The sequence below is a fragment of the Lotus japonicus genome, chromosome 5 (assembly GCF_012489685.1).
Source record: "Lotus japonicus ecotype B-129 chromosome 5, LjGifu_v1.2".
Taxonomy (NCBI): domain Eukaryota; kingdom Viridiplantae; phylum Streptophyta; class Magnoliopsida; order Fabales; family Fabaceae; genus Lotus; species Lotus japonicus.
This window is the reverse complement of record NC_080045.1, coordinates 637,908-646,324: the sequence shown is the minus strand read 5'-3', so window position 1 is coordinate 646,324 and position 8,417 is coordinate 637,908. Positions and strand designations below refer to the sequence as shown.

The 8,417-nt window shown below is 41.2% G+C and overlaps 1 non-coding gene across 1 annotated transcript; it reads left to right on the top strand.

Moving 5' to 3' along the window:
• The first annotated feature begins 2,763 nt into the window (after positions 1 to 2,763).
• Positions 2,764 to 2,870, top strand: LOC130721668 (small nucleolar RNA R71). The gene has a single exon (XR_009013587.1). It is a non-coding gene; the product is annotated as a small nucleolar RNA R71 (small nucleolar RNA).
• Positions 2,871 to 8,417: the final 5,547 nt, after the last annotated feature.

Here is an 8,417-nt window from a genome sequence, read left to right as displayed (position 1 = left end):
GGCTTAGATAATTTGGAAAAGTCTTTAATAAACCGCCTATAGAAACCAGCATGCCCGAGAAAACTCCTAATACCCTTGATATTAGTTGGGGGAGGGAGCTTTTCAATAACTTCAATCTTAGCTCTATCAACCTCAATCCCCTTTTCAGACACCTTGTGTCCAAGCACTATGCCATCCCTAACCATGAAGTGGCACTTCTCCCAATTTAAGACCAAGTTGGTCTCTTGACATCTCTTCAAAACCAAAGCTAGATTCCCTAGACAAGCATCAAAATTTGGACAAAAAACAGAGAAGTCGTCCATAAAAATCTCGATGCAAGTCTCTATCAAGCCAGAGAAAATAGCAAACATACACCTTTGGAAAGTGGCTGGGGCATTGCAAAGCCCAAATGACATTCTCTTATAAGCAAACACGCCGTAAGGGCAAGTGAATGCCGTCTTCTCTTGGTCTTCAGGTGCAACACAAATTTGGTTGTACCCAGAATAGCCATCAAGAAAACAGTAGTATTGATGCCCAGCCAACTTATCAAGCATTTGATCTATGAAAGGCAAAGGGAAGTGATCTTTTCTAGTTACCGAATTCAGCCTTCGGTAGTCAATACAAACCCTCCACTTCGTCACTTGACGAGTGGGAATCAATTCATTGTTCTCATTGGCAACTACAGTGATGCCTCCTTTCTTGGGAACCACTTGAACAAGACTTATCCATTCACTATCCGAGATTGGATAAATAACACCTGCATCAAGCAATTTAATTATCTCTTTCCTCACCACATCCTTCATGGAAGGGTTGAGTCTCCTTTGAGGTTGGAATATAGGTTTGTAATTTTCTTCTAGCAAAATTTTATGCATGCATATCGCAGGGCTAATACCTTTGATATCATCAATAGTCCAACCCAAAGCAGACTTATGATCCCTCAAAACTCTGAGGAGTTTCTCCTCTTCCAAGGGAATGAGAGCACTACCCAAAATAACAGGTTTATTCTCTCCTTCCTCAAGAAAAGCATACTTGAGAGAGGAAGGGAGTGGCTTGAGCTCACTCTTCTCCTCAATCGGAATCTTCTCATCCCTAATTAATTCTTCTTTCCAAATCCTTTTGGTGGAAAGGGACGAGACAGACTCTAATTGAGTTAGAGTAGCATTCACCTCATGGTACAAAGAATCAAGTTCACTCTCAAGATTTTGGTCCTCTATCTCTAGCCCCTCCATGATTGTTGTTTCCAAGGGGTCCTTAATAGATATCCTAACAAACTCTTCACACACGAGCTCATCCACTACTTCACATCGGAAAACTTCCTCATCCGCTCGGTGTTTCAAAGAGTCGAAAATATTGAAGAGGACCTCATCTTCACCTACTTTCAAAGTTAGAGTTCCCTTAGCCACTTTAATCTCAGCCTCACCAGTGGCTAAGAATGGTCTCCCCAATATGAGAGGGACTTTTGAGTACTCTTCCATGTCTAGAATGACAAAATCCACTGGAAAGACAAACTTATCCACCTTAACCACAACATCTTCAATGATCCCGTAAGGGGTTTTTAAAGACCTATCCTCCATTTGCAAAGAAATCATAGTTGGGGTAACCTCACCTAAGTTCAACGTTTCAAACATACTAAGCGGCATCAAGTTGATACTCGCTCCTAAATCACACAAGGCTTCTACCACAGTTAACCCTTCAATCTCCACCGGAATAGTAAAACTCCCGGGATCTCTTCTCTTCTTAGGCATCTTTCTTTGCAAAATGGCACTACACTCTTCGGTCATCAAGATAGTTTCATCAACCTCACTCAACTTTCTTCTCTTGCTGAGGATATCTTTCATGAACTTAGCATAGATTGGCATTTGCTCCAAGGTTTCGGAGAAAGGAATATTAATATGGAGTTTCTTAAAAACTTCCAAGAACTTAGAAAATTGTTTATCTAAATTTTTCTTCACCAAAGCCTTGGGAAATGGAATCTTGCGAAGCTCAGGAATATGGGTATTTACAATTCTAGTTCTAATGGGCTCCCTCGCTCTTTTCTCCATGACATCCTCATCTCTCTCTTCCTCAACTTCCTCATTTTTCTCTCCCTCAACTTTTTTCTCTGCCTCATGCAACACTCTTCCACTCCTAGTAGAAACAACATCAGTATTTTCTTGCTCAGTCAAAGTTAAAGTTTCGGAAGAGAACTTACCTTGGTGATTATCGGACATTTGCTTTGCTAGCTGTCCCAATTGGTTCTCCAAGCTCTTTATAGCCATCTCATGGCTCTTGTAATTGCTCGCTGTATGATCAATGAATCTCTCGATCAGCTCCTCTAGACTCCTCTTGCCAACCGTCCTTTCAACAATTTGCGGCTGGACAAGAGGCCCTTGTTCTGCGGTTGGAGCTCCTCTTCCATGAGTTAATGCTCTGGTCTCGCTATCACCATCATTGACAGTACACTGGTTACTAGCATGAGATTCACCACAAAATTTGCACTCCAAACAAGTCATTCTTGCTCCAATTTACTTGGTCTCCTTTATATGCTTTCGGATCTCCACTACTTCCTCGGAGAGTTGCTTGTTGAAGGCTATGAGCTTGTCATAAGTTTCCACTTCAAAAGAACTTCTTCGGATTTGGCGTTCATTCTCGGAGTTCATGGCTCTCACCGCCATTTTTTCTATCAAGTCATACCCCGCTTGTGGGGGAAGAGCATCGAACTCCCCATTTGAAGCCGCATCTAAGCCAAACCTTGATGAATATAATAGCCCATCATAGAACTTCGACACACATTCTGCTTGGGTGAGTTTGTGTTGAGGACATTTCCTCAAAAGCTTCTTGAAATGCTCCCAAGCCTCATAAAGATTTTCATCTCAGGATTGTGCGAAGGTCATGATGTCATTCTTCAATTTCCTCAAAAGGGACCTTGGGAAGAACCTCGTTGTGAACTTTTCTGCAAGGTCTTCCCAAGTAGTGAGACTCCCTTGAGGTTGTGAATTTAGCCAATCCTCTGCGGCGTCCTTCAAAGAGAATGGAAATAGGCTCAACCGAATTGCTTCCGAAGGAACATTCATCACATGATAAGAGTTGCAATTACGGATGAACCTTTCCATATGAGCATGAGGATCTTCTGAGGAACCTCCACCATATTGGCTTTGGCTCACCATGTTGATAAATGCCGGTCTCAACTCAAAGTTCCCCACTCCTTCGGGGATAACAATACTTCCGGGATAGTTAAAGCTCATTGACCCCGAAGTAAGTTCCCGAAGAGTTCGGTTGGCATTCTCAACTTCTTGCTCTCGCAATCGGAGGGTGATACCCTCTTGTATTCTTGCCTCGATATGGGCTTGCATCTCCTCCTCCGTCATATGGCCACCCATGACGGTGTCTCTCTCGAGAGCAATCTGAAAGTGTGACACTCAAACAGAGAAAGATTAGTAGCACCAATTCTAGACAAGTTCAAAACTTAAAACAAAACCACAAACTAAGAACTTAACAAAAAATCATAAAACAATTCCCCGGCAACGACGCAAAAAACTTGTTGGATTATTCTGCAAGTGTACAGAATCTACCCGGTTTTAAATTATCGAACCTCAGGGAATTAGATTGCAAAGTCAGTTTAAGATTCAAGTTCAAGGTTGAAAAGCAAGTAAAACTCAGTTTTAAAGGTTGATTGTTTCTTTGGTTATGTGAAAGACAAGTGAACGAGTAATAAAGCGATTGAAATTCAAAGGAAAGATTGCCTTGGGTTCTTGTTCAACTAATTCAGTTTTAGCAAACCTTCCTATTCAATAAATCCTGAGTCTCTCCTTGATGTTCTAGCCTAAATAGTCATCTATCGATGCCTCGTAAAGAAAACCCTTTCTAATCAAAAGATAGGTTCAATTCCTTGATAACCTAAACATTTGCTAGAAGCCCTAAGCATACATATCAGGCCAACAAACCCCAACCCTTCCTCTATTCCTAGCAGCAAGTATAGTAGAGGTAATCTCACAACAAGTCCCAATTCTATAACAAACTATCGTTACAATTATAGAAAAGTAAAAAGCTAGCATGCATTCAAGCTTGAAAGATAAAGCATAGGAGTGAGATTCAAGGGTTTACTCAGAACATCATGAATAGAAAAGGATTGAAAGCTAAAACATTCAAAGTCTTACAAAGAACCCAAAGCAAAAGGGGTTTTAGCCAAGCATGGCTATGAAATCCATACAAGAAAGTAAAGATGAAACCTGGAACATAAGGCTCAGAGAAAGCTCCTCAAGCTCAAGAACTCAAACCCTCTCTTCTAACTTATTACAATATGAGAAATTGAAAAAAGGTCCCAAGAGAAATGTCTAAAAACCAATTTATAGGCAAAGCAGGCGAGTCTAGGCGCTTAGGCGCCAATTCACAGCGCCTGAGCGCCAATTCAAGCTGAAAACATGCTCTCTGGAAGGTAATTGGCGGCAAGGCGCCAATTGAGCATGCCTAGGCGTCAATTCCAAAACCTGAAAATAGCAATTGGCGCCTAGGCGCCCAATGGAGCGCGCCTAGGCGCCAATGGAACACGCCTAGGCGCTCTGACTCACTGGAAAACCTTTAGAACTTCCTCTTAACTCCTCTTCAAGCCTCTTTAACCCTTTCTTCAATACACCAAGCCACTTGACCTTCCTCATTCATGAGTTTCAGACCTGGTAACTTAGGCACAAAGTAAAGGAGATATCTAGAAGCTTCAAGAGTTAATTAGCAAAGAGAACCTTAAATTAAAATAGAAAAGATATGCAAGTCCTCTAGCTAATGAAAATGCACGAAAGGTCCCTATAAAACTACAAAAATACCAAAACAAAATAAAAACACAAAGAAAGATAAAAATGCATGATAATGCATGAAACACTACATGAGACTCAACAAAAAGACGCAAAACTAACAAAGGAATGACCCTAAAAACACCACTAAACTAGGGTCATCACACCACTATACTCAACGACAGCTCGCCCTCGAGCGTCACTAAGATTAGCTTGCCCTCAACCTCTAAGAATTACTCCCAACACACACGCCAAAAGAGGGATACACTAAAAGAAAACCGGGAGATCAAGTGAATGCAGTTAGTTCCAAGAGGAAGATACAATGATCAACTTCATGCTACTCTTAGATAAAGAAGAATTAGAGTCCACTATGAGACGCATTTAGAACTAACATCCTAGCATGAGAAAATAATTTAGTGTACTGAGCACAAAAGCAAGTTCATAGGTTCTGAGAATCATTCACTCAAGAGAAACTAAAGTTGACAATGCATTATTCAATGAGACTTCAAAAGGGTTGTAATGTTGGCTAGGTAAAGCACAAGGTAAGTGGTCCCTAAGGAAAACTATGGCTACACAAGTTTGAGTGTGGTCTTTTTAGACACCCCGGAGCTTTCAACAACAAACTTGGTTTGCCATGGCATTCCTAGTTGCCCAAATGGTTTCCCTATCCAAGGTGCCCCCGTGAGCTCCCATGTCAAAATTTGAGAATTCTTGCACCGAGGATGGATTTCCCAAGGTTTACCTATGCAAATTTGGGTGGAGAATGAGCTTTCAAGGGAACATATCAAGTTACAAGGGACTCTTGGTTTGACATGGCTTGCCTCGTTTCCCAAATGGATTCCCTATGCCAAGGTGCCCCCGTGAGCTCCCATGTCAAAATTGGAGAATTCTTGCCCTGATGATGAATTTCCCATGACTAACTTATGCGAATTTGGGTGGAAAATGAGTTTTCAAGGGAAAATCTCAAGTGGGAAGGAAAACTTGGTTTTCCATGGCATGCCTCGTTGCCCAAATAGTTTCCTTATGCCAAGGTGCCCCCGTGAGCTCCCATGTCAAAATGTGAGAATTCTTGCCCCGATGATGGATTTTCCAAGGCTAACCTGTATAAATTTGGGTAGAAAATGAGTTTTCAAGGGAAAATATCAAGTTGGAAGGGAAACTTGGTTTGCCATGCAATGCCTCGTTGCCCAAATGGTTTCCCTATGCCAAGGTGCCCCCGTGAGCTCCCATGTCAAAATTTGAGAATTCATGCTCCAATGTTGGATTTTCAGGGGTATGCAAATTTGGGTGGAAAATGACTTTTCAAGGGAAAATCTCAAGTTTGAAGGGAGACATGGTTTGCCATGGCATGCCTCGTTACCCAAATGTTTTCCCTATGCCAAGGTTCCTATTGTAACATCCTGACTTGACGACTGGCCTCACGGTAACAACACGAGTCTTTTCAGCGCGCTTTGTCCTCACTCGCGCGCTTCCCGGGAAAACTTCCCAGGAGGTCACCCATCATAAAATTGCTCCAAGGCTAGCACACTTAACCATGGAGTTCTTATGAGTTGGGCTCCCGAAAAGAAGTTGCAACTCGCGCGCTGAAAAGACTCGTGTTGTTACCGTGAGGCTAGTCGTCAAGTCAGGATGTTACAATGGAGGACCGTATTTATAAAACTTACGACTCTATCTACGAGTCACACTTGTTTGCCGTTGGGAAATACTTCTAGTTATCTGATGTTACTTACCGTCACTTGAGGACACTCGTGACGATGTTTTTAGTTGCAGCGAGGGCTGTGTTTGTAATGTATATTAATCGCTGTTAATCGCGATTGGGTTGAGTCTTTATTTCGACAAGTATTTTATTTAAAAAGGAAACGAAAAAAAAATACCTGATTTTCCGCTTTATTTTATTTCCAAGTTACTAAAGTGACGCCACCGAAATCGGGGTGTTACATTGTGGTATCAGAGCTTGTCGAGTCTTTTGGGAGTCTTTGGGGAATAGGTCTTCTGTGCTAGGTTGTGTGACTCTGCAAAGAGTGAAAATTGATTGTCTGCAAGCTATTTTTCGCTTAGAATTGATTGAAGTTATTGCTTAATCATATTGTATAGCATGTTAGATGCTATCTTATGATGAGTACTAACTGTTTGATTGACTTAACAGAACCTAGATGTTATCCTAGGAATGGATTGGTTGTCCCACCATCATTGTCTTTTGGACTGCAACCGAAAGAGAGTGGTTTTTCCTGATTCGGATCTTTCCGAGTATCTATCTGCCAATCACAATAGTGTCTCTTTGAACGAGGGATCTCAAGAGTATTCCGTATTGCTAAGTTTAGAGAGTAAGGGGAATCCGGAAGTTGATGATATTCCAGTGGTGAAAGACTTCACGGATGTTTTTCCTGGCGATGTACCTGGATTGCCGCCTGTACGCGACATTGAGTTTGCTATAGACATCGTACCGGGAACAGGGCCGATTTCGATTGCACCATATCGTATGGCACCTGCGGAGTTAGTGGAATTGAAGTCCCAACTAGTATTAATTCCAAACGAAGACCCGACACAAGTGGTCGAGCCGGACAATATAGAGCTGAAAGATGATATGTCTGTGGAGACGCCGTCGGTCAACATTGGGACTAGAAGAGTGAAACAATCGAGGGGAAAGCAGAGTGCTTTAGTGAAAGTTATTTGGAACAAAGACACGGACAGTGCTATATGGGAATTAGAGGAAAAGATCAAGGAATAATATCCGGAGCTTTTACTTAACCCTAAGTTTCGAGGACGAAACTTTCTTTTTGGAGGGTAGTAATGTAAGACCCAAGTTTTTAAGCTTAGAATAAGTGGAAGAGATTTCCATTTACGATTAGGCTTGACGTATCGTGAAGGAAAAACCTGAACAAGAGTTACCGAAAGGAATAAATTTATGAAGGAGAAAGTTCAGGAAAAGTCTAAGGATTGCATCAAAGTCGATAAAAGTTATAGCACGATCGATATACGCTTAAACCTAGGGCAAAAACACTAGTAAATAGCTAGTTTACACTTAAAGACACGATGGAAACTAATTCCAAAAATCTTCAGAGAAATGTTAGAACTTCTCTTATTCCTTATACGTCAATCGTTTCGAGACGAAACCCTGGAATTTACGAACACTCATTTCCGATACCGAGAGGTTTGCCGAAACTAAAACCCTGATAGTTCAAGAAACCTGAGATGAACGGTTGATGAAGACTTTTTCTGTTCGGAGCTTCAAATAAAGATTTCATCCGCATACGCCCACTCTAATCGACGTTCCAAATCTTTCTTCAGAAGGAAGTTTCTGCATCCGAGGTCAAAACCATAAAGTGCATTTTAAGCCGGTAAACATTAAAAACAAGCCTCGAAAACCAAAAATCATACTGATATTTCTTTGAAGAATTAGAAGACTCAGCGGGAAGAATATCGTGTCTAAAATACGTTGGAATCAGTAGGAAAAATCGGAATCGCTCTTATATTTTTTATCTTAACTCTATGAGTTAAATCCTCCGATATCTAAACTAATCTGTACCGGTTTACAAAATATCTATTCATCCTTATCCGATCTTTGATAAATATCTATTCATCCTTATCTGATATTCTCAAAATATCTATCCATCCTTATCCCTCCACCAAGTCATCCTTATCTAATCTTACAAAATATCTTCCATTTCATTCCCT